Source organism: Sorex fumeus, unplaced genomic scaffold (genome assembly GCF_029834395.1).
Source record: "Sorex fumeus unplaced genomic scaffold, SorFum_2.1 ptg000051l, whole genome shotgun sequence".
NCBI lineage: Eukaryota > Metazoa > Chordata > Mammalia > Eulipotyphla > Soricidae > Sorex > Sorex fumeus.
Window position 1 is genome coordinate 26739649 of NW_026606108.1, and position 17872 is coordinate 26757520.

The following is a 17872-nucleotide window of genomic DNA, read 5'->3' on the forward strand; positions in this document are numbered from 1 at the left end:
GGCCCCAATGGGTTTGATTTTAGAAGCTGGAGCGATAGCACTGCAGGGAGGGCGTTTGCCTACCTCTATCTATGGCATCCCATATGGGTGCCCCAAGCCCCACCGGGAGCAATTCCACATATGTTCCCCCACTGTGCGCCCCACAAGAAAAGCATGTGCTTCAGTCCAAATAATTGCATTTCAAAATTTCTTAGTCATCAATTTCTGCTGTTTCATTATTTCATTCTCTCACCCTCTTCCCTTCCATGGTGATGCTACAATGCCCAGGGCTGCACACAACTGGCCAACGTGCTCTAGAGGCTGTACACCCCCGGGCTGTGGTGCTCACGCAGCAGTGTTCAGTGTGCTCCCACTCCTGAGAGCTGGGCACATGGCAGTTAGAGCTGTACTGCTTCCCTTGCCCCTCACCACTGCAGTGCCAACACATCTCTCTAGCTGCAGTGTTCGCCACGGGTGACAGTCCTTTCTGTGGCGCTCATATACCTGGCTGCAGGGCAGCAAAAACTGTTCCTGAAGTCAGGGATCAGAGGCTGTACAACTGCCAAGACCCTGTTGGTGCATGTGGGACACCAGGGATTTGAACTCATGACCACACACTTACAAGAAGATAGGTATGCTAAGCAACCACACCACTCCCCACACCAGCTCTTAAACTTTTCGTAACTATTTTCACTATAGCTGAGAATGGGCTAAAAAGGGAATCTGTAACAGAAGTCTTAAGATAAATCTTATACTGTACAAAGCATAAGCAAAGTAATTTAAAGGAAAAGATTTGACAATTTTTGTTATTTTTCGATTGGGGGCCACATCCAACAGTGCTCAGGGCTTACTTAGGAATAAGCTTTCCACACTTAGTGATCACTTCTGGCAGAACTCGGGAGCATACGGGGTGCCAGGGAATGAAACCCAGGCAGCCGTGTGCAAGGCTAATGCCCTACCCACTGTGCTATCATTCTGGCACTCGGATCTTTTCTTAATAAGACTTTCTTTAAAAGATTGAACAGTATTTTATTCACAAGCTTTTCTGAAATCCTGTATTTTTTAAAAACCACAAGGTGGCAGCCTTTCACTGAAAATTTGGAGTAGAGGGGGAGATGGTCTTGGGAGAGAAATGCTGTCTGCAGATGCTGACTATAGGAGTGCTGGGTCCTAAAGCTGAGAAGTCACAGAACAGCAACAATGCATCTGGAGGAACTACTATCCTGGGACCAGAGCTGGGCTGCATATATATATCCTACACATGATCTGAAGACCAACTCATACTGTATAGTGCCTCATACACCATTTAGGAAAACTAGTGACTTAAAATTAGTTAATAATTCCAAAGCAATCTAAGTAGTTTTTACATCCCTGATCATAATGCAGCAGTGCTTTGCAATGTGATACCTCATAGCAGAAGTAAACCTGAGCTTCCCAAAATCCAAAGTGGTCCCCTATGATATAAATTTGTAAAATCATACCATGGAGACCAAGAATGTGGCTCAGCAGTAGAGTTCTTGCCTTCAATGCATGAGATCTGGGGTTCCACCCCAGCACTGTAAAAACTAAATAAAAACCATGCCCATTTGAGCCAGGGAGATGGCTCACTGGGCTGAGCCTATGACTGGCATGCTGGAGTCTTGGTACTGCACAGTTATCATCTTAACCATCCCTCCCCCTCCCCCAACCCCCACGACTTCCAGAAGCAAGTAACCCCTGAGTGAGATCCAGGAGAGGCTTCCAGGCAAGGCTAGATGTGGTCCAAAACTAAATTTAAAAACCCCAAATTTGGGGCTGGAGTGATAGCACGGCGGGTAGGGCGTTCGCCTTGCACGCGGCCGACCCGAGTTTGATTCCCAGCATCCCATATGGTCCCCCGAGCACCGCCAGGAGTAATTCCTGAGTGCATGAGCCAGGAATAACCCCTCTGCATTGCTGGGTGTGACCCAAAAAAAGAAAAAAAAACAAATTTTTCAAGCATGCCCATTTTACAGGCATGCATATTCTGTGTGTTCCATTTCACTGCTTTAATGAATACTAACTTCCATAGTTCCCAATTCAGACTATTAGATCTCAAAGGAAAGACACTGTAAAACAAGGTGTGAGAGTGCACGTGACTGACTAAGATCTGGTGATTTCTCAACACAACTCAAAACCAGCTCAGAGTGGACACAGGAAAGGATGGTCAGAGATACTGATCAGTAGTACCTGGAGCCATCTAATGGTATCTGTTAAATTTCTTCTTAGTCATTTATACCTCTGCATCCATTTTTTTAAAGGGGGGGGGGGACGGGGGCTCTGGAGTTAGCTCAGTGGTAGAGCGCCTGCCTTGAAAGCATGATGACACTTAAAGTTTGATGCCAGCACCAGCCCACAGTCAAATGCAACCCCAGAGGCACTGCCATTTGGGACCCCTGGTGCTACCAGAGTGTGACTTCTCTGACACACTGTAACCAAGCATGTAAACCACAACTAATACGCGTGTCCCCGGGCGGCACCAGCTAAAAGTGTGTAAGCACCAAAGTAAGGTGCAAACTCTTGTCATGGAATGGGGGTGTTTGGATAGGGAGAATAGGATCTGGGGTGTGGGCTCAGTGTGCCAGGTATCAAGCCCGGGACCTCACACATACTAAGCTTGTCTCCTCTACCACTTTCACTATCTCCGCAGATCTGGAACTGGGAAACTTTGGGGGGTAAAGGGTGTGCAGGAAAGAGGAGTCTCCCAGCTTTGCCAAGGGGCACCCGGCAGTCCTCAGGACTACTACCTGGGAATGAACTTGGGGCTCAGTGCGTGCAAGGCATGTGCTCCATCCCTCTGTACTATCTCCCCACCTCAGGAGGGGGAAACCCTTTCTGAATGACTATCAATAGAATGCCTATTGCTTACTCTAAATAAAGGCTCACCATATTTACAACACAGAAAATCATTCAAGACCTAGTGAGTTTAACAACAGCTACTTGACAATGAACTAGAAAACATTAAAAACACTTGAAAAATCAGGCTAACCTAAAAAATTAGTGTAAAGCCCAGGGAGCTAGCTCAGAGGGCCAGAGTACGTGATCCACTTGCTTTGCATGCCAGGGCCCCACACTCAAGCCACAGAACAGCATGAACAGCATGCTCCCCAAGTTCACCTGGCTCAGGTATGGCCCCCACACAAAGAAACAAACGAGAAAACCAAAAAGTACTTGCTGTAAGATATTAAGAAAGAGGGGTTGGGGGTGGGGGCTGGAGAGATAGCACAGTGGGTAGGGTGTTTGCCTTGCACGCGGCTGACCCGGGTTTGATTCCCAGTATCCCTTATGGTCCCCTGAGCACCGCCAGGAGTAACTCCTTAGTGCAGAGCCAGGTGTGACACAAAAAGCAAGCAAGCAAGCAAGCAAGCAAGCAAGCAAGAAAGAAAGAAAGAAAGAAAGAAAGAAAGAAAGAAAGGAAAAGAAAGAGGGGCTGGAACAATAGCTAATGTGCTATGGTGCTTGCCTTGCACATGGCCAACCTGATCTGATCTGAGGCATCATAAATGGTCCCCTGAACCCCATATGGAATAATCCCTGATCACAGAACACAGAGCCAGGAGCCCTAAGCACAGCTGGGTGTGGTCCAAAAACAAAAACAAAAAAGAAATAAATCAAGAAAGAACATATTTTAGGAGAGAGGAGGGAGGGGAGGGAGTACTTAGAACGTAATCTGAACTCATTATACATCATTTCATTAGTTAGATCCTGGCAAACCTCTTGCCCTTCTATAGCATCCCCTAGGTTCCCTGGCTGAGAATGCTTACTTGGCAAGCATACGGTCCAAGCTGGCCTGAGTCAAACCTCTGGCGCCCCCACACACAATCCTGGCAGCTCTTCAGTCTGTGATCCCCAGTCCCAGAGATGATTCAGGCAGCCCTGCAGCCAGTGTACGTGGGCACCATAGCTAAAGATTGAAAACACCCGGTTGTGCAGGCACCACAGCAGGAACAAATGTCACAGCCAGCATGTGTGACCACAAGCCATGAATGGATGGGTTTCCCTGGTTAGTTGTCTATTGTATGGGTCCACTTCTATCACTATAGCTCAGCCGATTGAAGTGGCTGCTAACCCAGTTGGACCACTACAAAAGAAATTCCTAAATACAGTTTCTCTAAATTACCTGCAAGAGCTGTAAGCCAGGCCAGGGTGTTCAATTTCAGGACAGGGTCTACAATGCCTGCATTTTGTTTACTTCTCTTACAAATGACATTATCTATCTTCCCTCTCTGTCCTTGTCCTTTAAGTTTCACGTCGAAAATAATAATAATAATAATAATAATAATGGCATAAAAAGCCACATCAAACAATTCAAAATATGAAACCCAGACTACTATAGTCTCAGTGGGCAGAATTAACTAAATACAAGGAAATAGTGTGTGTGTGTGTGTGTGTGTGTGTGTGTGTGTGTATACATACACCATTCCCTCACTCACACACACACACACACACACACACACAGAATTAATATCTGGGGACAGAGAAAATACAGAGGATGAGGCGCTTGCCTTGCATGCAACAGACCCCCGCTGATCCCCTAAGCACCATCAAAAGTAATTCCTGGGAACAGTGAGAAGTGACTCCCAAACACAGCCAAATGTAGCCTCTATACCCCCTAATAAAATATTTTTTAAGGGCCAGAGCAATAGTATGCGGGTAGAGCATTTGCCTGGCATGCGGCCAATCTGGGTTCGATCCCTGGCATCCCATATGGTACCCAAGCACTGCCAGGACTGATTCCTGAGTACAGAGCCATAGGAGTAACCCCTGAGCATCACCAGGTATGACCCAAAGAGTCAAAAAAAAAAAGAAATACATAAATTATATACATAAAGAATATGAACTCATTTGGACAAAAATAAACTAGATACAAAATATTTGTGTTTGTGAAGATAAAAGTAGAAACACTGGTAGCTGAATTTCTTTAAGACAAAATGAGCTATGCAAACCCAAAGTGAATCATTATTGATTTAGTTTCCAATTCCATACCAACACTTCCACAGCAAACCCCTGCACAACTCTGGGGCTGCTTAGGTCTTTTCCTTGCTCTTCTGAGGCACTCCCCAGGTAGAGATGTCAGGTTCCTATGACAGAAGAGGAGACACTCCATGGATACTGACAGCATTCTCCCCAAATCACAGGTCTCAGAAGTTGAGAGCACAAAGGAGGATAGAAGAACCTCACTGACAAAGGCCCCAGCCCAGGGTCAGACTGCAACTAGGCACTGATGTTTCCCCTCAAGACCTTAGGTGGGAAAAGAAGTTACAAGGATGCAGAAAGAAAACTGTTTACTTCTTCACCTGCAATCACAGAACCATGAAGAAACCACTCAAAATGATTCCTATGTGTACCCACGAAAGGAGGGTTTTAAGGGCCCTCCAAAGCCCACTCTACTAGGAGATGCACAGTCACTAGGCCCAGCTGTTGAGTTCTGTGTCTCAATCCACTCTGGGGTTCTTCCCAGCAGCTGTCTGGTGGCAGCTGAGCACCCCCAAACAGTGCGGGAATTCAAGTGGCTGTTCAGACAGCCGCAGGGAGACTTCCCTTTCAATACGCTCTTCTTATACAGCCAAGGTTTAGGCATTCAGGGGACAAACATTTTAATTTTGAACTGAGCAGAAAGGTAATTAACAATAGGGTCGGAGAAATAGCACAGAGGCTAATGCACTTGGCCTTGCAGGTAGGTAGCCAATCCTGATTTGATTCCTGTAATGACATACCCCAAGGTCCAGCACGAGTGGTCCCTGAACAGAGCCACAAGTAAGCCCTGACCACTGATGGGAGGGTCACCATCCCCCTGCCCCACCCCAACCACCATAAAGTTATTAACAATATGCCCCAAGTGAAATTCTGAGGTTCTTAGACGAAATAAACTATTTCATAGGAAGAGATTCAACCTATATATTAAATGAGTCAGCACCAACATTTATTCTTTAATTTCAATACTATTATTTGTCCTCAAATTATCTGCACTTCCAAAGAGAGAACAGACATATCCACAATATCCACAATATTTCTACAGAGAAAAATTAATGAACTTCTTTACAATTAAAATAAATGTAAAGCCGGGGTATGGCTTGAGAGAGAGCATGGGCCTTGTATGCACAAGACCTGGGTTCAAACCCAACCCCATAAGCCCTCTCCACAGCAACAGGTCTGACCCCCACAATAGCTGTTTTTAAGACAAAAAATACCAAAAGCTTCAGAAGAGAATATGATCACAACTTCCACTGACAAGGATTTCCTCTGGCACAAAACAAAAAGACTAAGATGTTTTTATACAAATTCCAATTTCTACAATGGATAATAAATTTTTAGTGGAATGAAATTCTGCTGCTCAATAATCAGAGTAAGGAACAAATCAGCAACAACCCAACCAGAGTCACACAAACCCTACCAGAATGAGATTAGAATCAGGAAAAAGAGGGCTGGACAGACAGCATAAGGGTCTTATGGCTGACTCCAGTTTGATCCCCTAAACAGCATGTGGCTCCTAATCGACTCCAGGAGGCAGAAGTGATCCCTGAGTAGAGCCAGAGAGCAAGCCCTGAGCACACCCAACCCTCAGCCCCACAAATTACCTGGGAAAAAAGACCAGAGGGTACAAAGGAAACTCACTGATAAAAGGGGGAGACACAAACCCTGCCAGTGAGAACACTGCCCTCTCTGAGGAATCAGATGCTCATATGGTATTGTCTAATTAACAAATTTTGTCGGCAACTTTCTTTTTTAGGGTCACACCAGTGATGCTCAGGGATTGCTCCTGGATCTGCACTCAGGAATTACTCCTAACAAGGTCCGGTAAAGAGGAGAAAGGACGGAATGCTACAAAAAGCACAAGATGTAACTACTGGTGGCAGTGGCACAGAAACAGCACTCCACTTCGCAGCAACCCGACCAAAACAGCAAAGGTGCAGGTCCCTAGGAGGGAAGCACCTGAAGGAAAAACCCTTCTTAGCTGAGAGTCCAGGGATGAGTGAAAACTAATGAGCAAACTCAAGAGCAAACATCCAAGAGAATCTCAGAGAAGTGAGCTGATCTAATACTGCAGACACTGGAGATGGCAAACGATGCCCTGGTAGCCTGAAGTAGAACTCGGTGATTGAAAATCTAAGCAAACCAACCTCCTAGCACCCTCCCTGCTTGCTCAATAGCCAAAGAAGAAGCATATACTCCAAGCAGTAAATCAGATCTCCACTATGGGCAGTCACCAGGCAGAGAGAGCAGGGGAGGCTTGTGTACTCTTTCCAGTTCCTTCTCCTCACCCTCAGCCCCAAGACACTGAAGGGAGATGAGGTAGGTTAGCTGGGCCAGATCACTGGGGGAGACCCCTCAGCAGGCTGACCTGCATGGGCCATTTCCCCAGCACCGTTTCCACTCATGCCTCTTGTCCCAGCTTAATTATTAATAACGCCCGCTTCCAAACGTACAAGTGTCCCTGTTTGGATGCTAAACTAGAGACTTACCCTAGAAGCTACCAAAGCATTCTCATTAAAGGAGGTAAAATGAGCAAAAATATTTTACTACAGAATCATAAAGGGGTAAAGGGCCTTGCTCCCTACACAATTATCTTTTCATATTCAAACATCTCTACTTTGAATTGACCATAAGAAGTGTGTCCTCCCCATCTTCCTCATTCATGGTCAGTGGTCTGACCCCACTGCCCAACCTCACCAGCACTAGGCCCTCCCACACTAGGATCCCAGGCACCCCAATAACCCCTGTGGCCAATTCAAACCACTCTACCCTAGCATCCCTTCCTAAATGTCCTTGTCTGAGATTCAACTCTTGTTCCAACTCTCAGTCATCCCATCTCTGCATCTCCTTCCTTTCACCTAGGTCTCACAGACAGATGTTCTCCATAGCTGACTCTGTACCCTTCTTTTTCTCTCACCCCTGCAAAGTGATCCAATTCTCTTCAGAGTTCTGAGCAGGATTCCAAATCCCCAGATGACAGCAAACCTCACCTACTCTCTCGCCACTAGACCCCAAAACCCTGTTTCCATCAGTTTGTGACAAGCAACACAGTGTGACCGGCTCAAAGGAACTATCCTAGACAGTCTCTGGCCCCCAGGTCAGGGGTTACCTCCTGGATCCCCCAGGCCCTCACCAGTGATCATCTCTCCTCTTTCCCCCTCCACAACAGCCAAAGTAATTGGCCTCAGCAATTGGACCATGTCACTCTTTGACAGGAAATTCTTGAGGCCTCTCCTTAGACTCCAAATCTCCCCCACCTGAGGGATCCAGGACACTGCCCTCTTCTGAAGCTTCCTTCAGAAGCCAGGGTCTCCTGACTCCAGCTGGAGTAGGTCTTTTCTCCCCAGAACCAAGGTTGTAGCAATCTAAGCACTAACTACATGGTACTTGTGTTCTGCACGTACAGTACCACAATTCTGCAACTGTCCGCTGTCTTCCCCACACACTGGAAGTAACTGTTAACAAGGAGCACACATCCCTTTTCCAGTCCCAGCATTATTAGTTCAAGGCCTGACTTCGAGGACCTGCACCTCTAATGTGTGACTAAAAAGGAAAGCAGCTTATATCTTAAGATACAAATATTTACTTAGAGACTTAACTATCATTTTTCCAAAGCCCTTAGGATATTAAGGTGGAAGTTGCTTTACTTTCTGTGCTTTGCACTGCTGAGGCTCGAACCTAAGGTCTCACACCTGCAAACTGAGTGCTCTGCCACTGAGCTGCATCACCAGTCTGAAAGTAGTGGCTCTTTCCCCCCTTCCTTAAAAAAAAAAAAAAATTAAAAACCGGGTAAGGATACAGTTTAAGGAACTAGAGCACATGTTACCTTGCATGCATGATTATTCAATCCCTGGCAATATATGGCCCCACACATCTGTAGACAGGTGTGTCCTGGCGGCAGCACAGCCAGGCCAGGCTGAGTCTCTCAAAAGTGTCTCTGAGGCTTTGGGGGGCAGGGGGTGGAATTAATACCTGGCGATACTCAGGGGTTATTCCTGGCTCTGCAGTCAGGAATTACTCCTGGTTGTGTTCAGGGGAACATATGAGAGGCTGAGGGTTGAAGCCAGGTCAGCCACATGCAAGGCAAGCACCCAACCCACTGTGCCATCGCTCCTGTCCCAGAAAGTCACAATCAATCACAAATCATCCTGTTATTCGTCGATTGACTCGAGCAGGCCCCAGTAACGTCTCTTTCATCCTAGCCCTGAGATTATATTCAAGGCTCTTTAGGAGAATGAGACCCATCATTGTTACTGGTATTTGGCATATTGGGTACACCACGGGGAGTTTGCCAGACTCTGCCGAGTGGGCAGGCTACATTCGATAGCCTGCCAGTTTGTCCGAGAAAGTAACTCTTATTAAATTAAAAGAACCAAGTAAACCGATTAGTTCTGAAAAGCCTCATGTAACATTTAGGTGTCTACTAAAAATAAGAGAAGAAATCTAAGATTATGATCAAGTTTTGATCTTTTTGATCTTTTATGCTAAGAGTAAAACTGATCAAAGCATTAGAAACATCCTCCAGAAATTAAAAGGAGATTCTTCCAAATAGGAAACGGACACTCATCTGCTGCTGGCATCACAAACTGGCAACATGTTAATTCCTTTACCCCATGGTTAACATTTAGCCAGTAAATTATTTAACATTCAACCATTATGTTAAGCGCGTGGGGGGGGGGGGGGGGTCGAACCTGTTATTGCCAGCAAGCAGAAAGATAACCATAACCTAAGCGGCCTCCGAAAAACCCAGTCAGTCACTGCAAAGCCTAAATACTAGGTCACAGCAAACAGAGCAGTTAACTCAAGTCCACCTTTCTTCAAAAGGGGCAGTTCCTTCACCCACAGTGTTCACCCACCTGTTGGGAGTTTATCATGAATGCACTGCTTGTGAAAAAGAAATGCAGGAAAAGTTCAAAGGTCTAATTTCTGTGCTGCAACGTAAGATTTTATTTTCTTTTGTTTTTTTGCATTTTCTAATTTTCCATAATGAATATAACTTTTGTGAAATTGTCCTCCCGTTGTTCATCGATTTACTCGAGCGGGCCCAGTAACATCTCCATTGTGAGACTTCTTGTTACTGTGTTTGGCATATTGAATACTCTCGGTAGCGTGACAGGCTCTCCGAGAGGGGAGGAAGAATCGAACCTGGCTCTGCCGGGCTGGCTGCGTGTAAGGCAATCGCCCTACCACTGTGCTATTACTCCAGCCCAAAATTAAAAGTTTTTATTTAAGTCCCCAAATATGATCTCCAAAACACAACTCCCTTCTCACAGACATGGGAGGGGGAGCAGGGAAAGCAGTCAGAACCGATTAAGGAAACTTCCTCAAGTTCCAGAAGTAAGTAGGATCTTCAGCTTCGGTGCTGCAGCACCCAGCCGACAGCCCAGGCAGATTCTGCTCTGGACATAAAAAAAAAAAAAAAAAAAAAACCCTGGGCCGAAGATAGGAAAGTGCACGGATCTCTGACATAGCAGAGCTGACGTCACCAGACAACCTAATAGCAGCAGCATATTTTCACAGGCTTTATCTCTCATTCTTCGTGTAAGTCACTTCCTTCAATCTGGGTACAGCAAAAGCTTGCCTAGTCTAACGCCCCAGGTTAAACAAACAACTCCAGAAGATATCATGCTTTAGCAAACATCCCCTGAAAGCTGGGGAAGGAAGTGTCATGACAGGTTAATTACTTAGGGCCCACTTTGTAGGCTGAATTCTAAGGGTTAGTACTTTCAGTTCCCTTGAAAACTTAAAGAAATACTTAACATGAAGTCTTAAGAGCATTTACATCAAGAACAAATGTCAGGCTGCTTGCTTCTTACCAGAACAAACTCAGGGCACAAGATAAAAACAGTAATATATGGTCTGAAGAGGTTTTTGTTTTTCAATTAATCAAGTTACGTACCAAAAAATCTCTCTAAAGAAGATTGACAGTGATTCTTTAGGGTTTGAAAACACAAAAATATTGGTAAAACAACCCTGATATTTAGTCTATAAATAAATCCTAAATTCTATTCTATGAACAAAAATACATAAGTCAAGTTTATATTTAGTCCCCCATCTCACTCTTTCCAATCTTGAAAAGGAGTCTTATCATATTATAGTTTGGTATGCTTCCTGATTTCTTTTTTTTTCTTTTTGGGTCACACCCAGCGATACTCAGGGGTTACTCCTGGCTCTGCACTTAGGAATCGCTCCTGGAGGTGCTCGGGGGGACCATATGGGATGCTGGGAATCAAACCCGGGTTGGCCGCGTGCAAGGCAAGCGCCCTACCCGCTGTGCTATCGCTCCAGCCCCATGCTTCCTGGTTTCTTTAAGTTATTAATGTGGATGGAAATTCATCCATTATTCTGAGGTAGGTAAATGACGGGGCTGGAGCAATAGCACAGTGGGTAGGGTATTGGCCTTGCATGCAGCAGACCGTGGTTCAATTCTTCTGCCCCTCTCGGAGAGCCTGGCAAGCTACCGAGAGTATCGTGCCCACATGACAAAGCCTGGCAAGCTCTGGCAAGCTACCCATGGCATATTTGTTGTTGGGTAGTTTTTTTTTTTTTTTTTTGCTTTTCTTGGGTCACACCTGGCGATGTTCAGGGTTACTCGTGGCTCTGCACTCAGGAATTACTCCTGGCGGGGGACCATATAGGATGCTGGGAATTGAACCTGGGTTGGTTGCATGCAAGGCAAACGCTCTACCTGCTGTGCTATAGCTCCAGCCCTACCCATGAGATATTTGATATGCCAAAAAAAGTAACAAGTCTGACAATGGAGATATTACTGGTGCCCACTCGAGCACATCAATGAACGACAGGAGGACAATGCTACAGTGCTACAGGTAAATAACAAGTTAAAAAAAAAAAGTAAGTTTCTTGACTTTTTTCTAAGATTTAGAAATTCAGATTCTTCCAATCTTCTTCCTAATTAGACAGCTGCATAAATTAAAGCTCAAAGAATTCAAGAACTCTCTTAAGCCACAGACTTTTTGGTACAGCATATATGAAGTGGATGTGAACAAGGGTACCACTCAGCCCAAAAAGATAACAGGCTAAGCGTGTGCCACTTCGCATAGGGAGACCCAGCTTTGAACTGACGCCATATGGTTCCCTAAGCACAGCTGGCAGTAACTCCCAGTCTTAAATAAGGGAGACACCGCTCAGCACTCACTGGGGTGTCCCAAACACAAAATAACGGAAGAAAGTGTCCAATTATCCCATAAACACAAAAACACTCACTAGAGGCCAGAGAGATAAGAGAGCAGGTAAAGTGCTTGCATACAGCCAGTCCAGGTTGGATCTCCAGCACCCCAAATGGTCCCTAGGACTCCCTAAGAGTGATCCCTGAGGAGAGCCAGGAGTAAGCCTGAATACTACCAAACGTGGCCCCAAAAATAAACAAAACCACTAACTGGAATCATACTCACTGCAGTGTTACCACAGTCATGATCTGGAAACAATACAAGTGCCCAACAACAGACGAGTGGGTGAAATTATATATAAATACACACAGCAATGAGGAATACTACTCAGCTATAAGGAAAGATGAAATCTTGCACTGTACTATGAAAAACAGATGAAACTAGACAGGCTCCCATGAGGCAAAGTCTGAAGGATCAAGAAAGAATACCAGATGACCTCACTCTTTAGTGGTGCCTGAAGAAAAAAAGCAAGGGCACAGACAATACCCCACAACATCAATGTAACCAAACCCTCAGGCTGACCACAGAACTGCAGTTACCATGGGAAGGGGTGGACAGATTGACATCACCTACAATGGATAGTGATGAAGGGATACTAACACTTTGCTGGTGCATCAGGCATGGTAACAACGAATGCCTAAACAAACATTCACACTACTGTGCACTATTGTCTCTTCAGGGAACTGGAGAGATAGTACTGCGGGTAAGATGTTTGCCTTGCAACACCCAGGTCGACCCAGGTTGGATTCCCAGCATGCAGATGGTCCACCAAGCACCGCCAGGAGTAATTCCTGAGTGCATGAGCCAGGAGTAACCCCTGTGCATTGCCGAGTGTGACCCAAAAAGAAAAAAAAAAGTTTCTTCAATAAAAAGGTCCCAATTACATGTGCTGGTACTACACACCTGCATCTAGAAATTTTTTAAATAAAAACACAAATTCAAATTTCTCATTCATATTTTCCTACTACTAACAGAGCAAAAATTTAAAAAATGCTGTGTGTTCCGCCTCCCCTCCCTTCAATAAACATACACTACAGGCTTGAACCCTGAACCTTAAGCTCCTCTCCCTCAATGCCATGATGTTTGGGGATGAAAGTAGAAGTCTAAAATTTTCAGGTTCATATGAACCACAGAAATCAATCAACATTATACTTTAATCCTTCTGGAGGTGGGAAAAAAAAACTCACTTCCATAATACAAATGTAAAATCACCATTTGTTTTTAAAAAGTAAGAAATTCTACTTTAAATAGCAAAGTCTTGTAGAATATCTCAAAGATTAATCTGAAAACACAGACTTTAAGGTCTAACCAGATGTAAACTATTAAACCATGTTTCTTGACACAATTTTTAATCAAATTTTAATTAATGGACCAGGAATATAGCTCAGTGGCAGATATTTTAGTCTGTGCATGAAATCCTGGATTCAAGAGCAGGGAGTGGAGGGAAAGGAAGGTGAGAGAGGAAGAACTGGCTTGCTCAGGGTTGAAAAATCCTACAGCACTCCCTCAAAAAATCCAAAAAATAAAAATATAAATTCACAATCTCTTTTAAGTACACCTAGAATTCTAAAACCTAGTTTCATTAATTTATTTGATGATAAAATCTGACCTGAATGATGAGGCTATTTTTAGTTGTATTTTTCCAGTACTGTGACTATTAATATCACTCTCTGTAAAAATATCTGTTTCATGATGGAGTACTACCTCAAACCCCACAGGGCGTCATATGTTGTATATGCGTAGTGCCTTTCTTTGTTTATTTTTGATCACATCGGTGACACTCAGAGGTTACTCCTACGAAATCACTGCGCTAAGGAATCACTCCTAGTACCATATGAGATGCCAGGGATAGAACCTCACCTGGGTCAGCCACATTCAAGGCAAGCATCCTACCTGCTGTACTATCTCTTCGGCCCCCAAGTTACCTTCATAACTATTGGAACTGCCTTAAGCACACCTGCCCATAAGAGTAAATTCTGAAAATCAATTATTCTTCACTTTTGTTTTTAAAACGTTAACTGATAACATTCATCATCACTCTTAAAATTCTTCCCCAAAAAAGGCTTCCAAGAAAATATAATTAGACTTGGACTGAATAGAAGCTGTATCTTAAATCTGGTATCTGTAGGCCTATAAATCCAAAATCATCTGCAGAGAAACTATTCTGAAATTCTATCTAGCAGGACCAAGCATCTCTAGAAATTCTGACCACAAGATTGTGTGCTGAGGAATCAAAAAGGGAATAAGGGACTAAAAAAATTTATTTTTTTTTCTATTTTGTTTCAGGACCACACCCAGGCAGTACTCAGGGCTTACTTCTGGCTCTGTGCTCAGGTATCACTCCTGGTGGATCATGGAGGAACAGATGGGGTGACGGGGATCAAAGTTAGGTCAGCAGGTGCAAGACAAATGTCCTACCTCTATACTATTGCTTTGGCTGGACTAAGTAAGTTTGAAGTCTGTAATGCTAAGATATTGACTTAATCTAAGTCGGTATCACTTAAATGAGACAAATTATAGAAGCTTCAGGGGGGGAAAAAAAGCAGAAAATAAACTTCAAGACAATGAAAGAGTGGGGGCCGGAGCAATAGCACAGCGGGTAGGGTGTTTGCCTTGCACGTGGCTGACCTGGGTTCGATCCCCGGCATCCCATATGGTGCCCCAAGCACCACCAGGAGTAATTCCTGAGTAGAGCCAGGAGTAACCCCTGAGCATCGCTGGGTGTGACCCAAAAAATAAAATAATAATAATTAAAGAACTAAATTAACCCAATAGACAAAGACATTTTTGTCCCGTCCATTCTCAAATTATACTTCAATTACTGCTCAAAATTGACTCCTAGGATGATGGCTTACTATATGCACTGACATTAGTTGCCCCCAGTGCTATAAGGTCCCCTGAGCACCACCAGGTGTGGCCCCAAAACAAACAAACAAAAAGAAAGGATCAATAGCTAAGACATACCTAGACCTGCATCTATCACTATACCAGGACAAAGAATTTCCAGAAGCTTTTTTAGGGGGTGTAGGCGGTCAATAACTACCCCCCAAAAAAGAATAAAAGGCCTGTGAATGGCATTAAACAGACAATAACAATTAAAAAATAGATTCACTATAAAAAATAGACTATATCACTACAATTTCCAAGTTCTGAGATAAGCCAGTATTCTATACCTAGCTCAACTATCTGGCAAGCATTAGAATAAAATTAAGTTATTTGCAGACTCACAGGGCTCAGAAAGCTTAGTTTCTGTCATCCTTTCTGAATAAATTGCCTACGAATATTCTCAAACAAAATGAGAGAATAAACAAAATACACGAAGAAACTATCAAGCAAATTTCTCGTATGTCAGCTGCACAACACGTCTTGTGAACAGTGTTCTGGACAGGAGTGCGACAATTAGACTCATAGTTGATGATATGATTAGATAGCTTCAAAAGGTTTATAAGAATATAATAATGATAAATTTTTCTTCTGCCAAGAGCCTATTTAGGGGCAAACTGTACAAGGAGACTAGTAACTGAAATATGAACCAAAAACATTTCATGTTTTGAGCAACTGACAGCATCTAAGTTGGCAATAGGAATGTATGTACAAACCTAAGAAAAGTAAAGATTCTAACACTTGTTTCAGATTATTTTCAATAGTCAGTCTCTTAGACAGACTTCCTTAACCACAATATCCATTCTTCATTTTGTTTTTATTCCCTAACATATTACCTAGTATATCAGACATATTATCAATTCTAATACATATATCCTCACTTTTTAATCCTTCTGAAACCAGCATGCATTTTGCAATCCACAAATAAGCTTTTACAACAATGGTCAGCCAGGTGGCAGTCTTGTTACTATATAATAAAAAAAAAAAAAACTTGAATATCTACTGGAAAGATTACTACAGTACCAGTATCAAAATTCTTGAGATTAGATAAAATATATTAGCTGCTAATTATTTCTCCTACTGTGCTCTCAAAACATATGGTCCATAATGCTAAGTCTCTGTATCCAGGAAAGATAGGTCAAAGGGCTGACTGAGCTGAGCACATGTGTGGGAGGCCCAGGTTTGATTCCTGGCACTACATGGTCAATTTCTGGAGCACAGATCTGGGAGCAGTTTCTGAATACCACAGTAAATAGCCCCAAAACCAAATGTTTCACATACCTAAACAGTGACCGGCCCATAGCAGATGCCTAATCAGTATCACTTGAACACCTCTGAAACCAGAACAGGTCCAGTGAATGCTGGTCCTGACGGCTTTTTCTTCTCAATAATGGAGTCAGACAAGCGATGACGAAGACAGAATTAGAGTTAACTGAGCCATTTCAAAAGATCATTGCAAAGGTAGGTAAACCCAAGAAGCAAATAAAAAAAATTGTTTCCCTGTCTTCTGGGCCACACCAGGTGATATTCAGGGGTTACTCCTGGCACTGTACTCAGAAATCACTCCTGGTGGTACTGGGGGAACAGGGCAGTAAACATACAGGGATGCCAGGGATGGAAGCCAGGTAGGTCATGTGCAAGGCAAGCACCCTACCTGCTTGCTTCACTACCTCTCCAGTCCCTAAACTTATTAATTTTTAGTATGGAGCTAAATAGTTAAAGAAATAAAAGCACAATGGATTAAATATGACTGCTTCCTGGAAAAAGATCGTAAACTATCGTTTTTCACTATGAACCCATCTATACTATTTTTTGCTTACGAAGTGTACAAGCCTTTTTTTACGAACTGTTTTTCCAGTACAGGAATGCAAAGGAGAGTCCTACACCAAGTCAGAGATTAAGACAAGCATATGCACATGCTTATCAATGGAAAGACAGGAGATCCACGGGCCCAGACAGTGTAACTTGCAAGAGGCGGGGCTCAACCCCCAGCACCACACGGCTCCCCCACACCCACAACTCGGGGAGAGCCCCGAGCAATGAGCATCGAGCAAACCTAGAGCACCTTTAGGTCAGGGCCTCCAAACCAAAAACCAGTAATAGGAAAGACAGATACCCAGGATCAAAGTCGCAAGAAGGAAATCTCCAGAAATTTCAATCAGCCGTTAGAGAGCATGAGTTCGACAGTGACATGCACACGACTTCCGAATGATGGCAAATATGCTATTCGGCATATAAGAAAGTCAAAGTAGGATCAGCAGAGGATTCGAAGTTGATCGTCAAGTCCTGAGCTGAAATCCCGACTCCCTTCGGTGGTGAAATAATTACCAGCTCCACCAGACCACAACGCTCCCCACATTTACCCAACTCTTTCACCTGCCCTGGCCTGTCAACACAGTGACTGACGCTGAACAAACAAGAGTGGTCTGTCCATTACCTACAACTCCGAGTGACAGTACATACGGCACGGGTGCAAAAGCCAGGGGAGGGGACCGGTGCCAGGAGGGGGCGGGGTGGTTGCTGCAAGAGGTTCGCGGATTGGAACGCGGCGGTCGGAGCATTCTCAAAGGCCACATTGGAATCCCCAGCGCGGGAGAAGCCCCAGGATCCTCCCCCCAGCACCCCCCCCTACACACACACACATACACAGCACCACATCTGTGTCGCTGAAGGCCACCACAGCGTTCCCCGGGAGACAGTGAAGGTGCCTGAAACCTCTCCCTGCCCTGGATCCGTCAGGCCGCGTCCATCGCTCAGCCTCTAACCCCTGTCCCCTCCCAGCCAGAGTCTAGCCGCAGAACCCTCGCCCAATGTCACAGGGCCAAGAAAAG

The 17872-nt window shown here is 44.3% G+C and overlaps 1 protein-coding gene across 1 annotated transcript in view; it reads right to left on the reverse strand.

Moving 5' to 3' along the window:
• Window positions 1–17872, reverse strand: part of LOC130033052 (lamin-B1-like) — a 34778-nt gene that overhangs the window by 15706 nt on the left and 1200 nt on the right. The window lies entirely within an intron of this gene.